Source organism: Olea europaea, unplaced genomic scaffold, assembly GCF_002742605.1.
Source record: "Olea europaea var. sylvestris unplaced genomic scaffold, O_europaea_v1 scaffold3318, whole genome shotgun sequence".
Lineage (NCBI taxonomy): Eukaryota > Viridiplantae > Streptophyta > Magnoliopsida > Lamiales > Oleaceae > Olea > Olea europaea.
Genome location: NW_019252127.1, coordinates 16,441 through 17,335, shown reverse-complemented (window position 1 = coordinate 17,335; position 895 = coordinate 16,441).

Here is an 895-nt window from a genome sequence, read left to right as displayed (position 1 = left end):
TTATCATTCCTCTATTGGTATTTTGGTTTCTATGGACTGAGAGGAATGATGCGAAGCATAGAGGTATTCGTATGGTGGCCAGACGTATTATTTGGAGGGTCTACCGCATGATCTCCTTCCTTCATATGGGAGGACTATTTCGAGTTGAGCATTGGCGAGGAGATGTGTCACTTGCATCCTTTTTTGGAATTTCTTTGACCCGTCCTCTCCCACCACCACCTATTATGGTTGTTTGGCGCACTCCACCTATTGGATCCTACAAGATCAATACCGATGGATGCGTCAAAGATGGATTTGTAAGTGGTGGAGGCATCATTAGGGACCACGCAAGATACTGTATCAGGGCATTCTCAGCATCGTATGGCCCATGTTTCATTTTGGAGGCTGAGCTCAGAGCCATACTAGATGGGCTTCTATTGGCCAGAGGACTTGGGATATCAGCTATTTGGATTGAGGTAGATTCAATGCTGGCCATTCACTGCATCATCAAAGGTGGAGGACCATGGACGATTCAGGGTATTCTAAGACAGATCAGAGACGTCATTCGCCTTGACAGAGACACAGTTTCTCATATCTACAGAGAAGGTAACCAGGTTGCAGATTCTCTTGCTTCAGAGGGTTGGGATCACCAGCATTACCAAGAATATGGACCACTTGACCTGCCCCGACAAATTAGGGCATTGGTGCAGATCGACAGATATGGATTGCCCAGCTTTAAACCCTAACCCCTAAACCCTAAACCCTAACCCCTAAACCCTAACCCCTAAACCCTAAACCCTAACCCCTAAACCCTAACCCCTAAACCCTAAACCCTAACCCCTAAACCCTAACCCCTAAACCCTAAACCCTAACCCCTAAACCCTAACCCCTAAACCCTAAACCCAAAACCGCAATG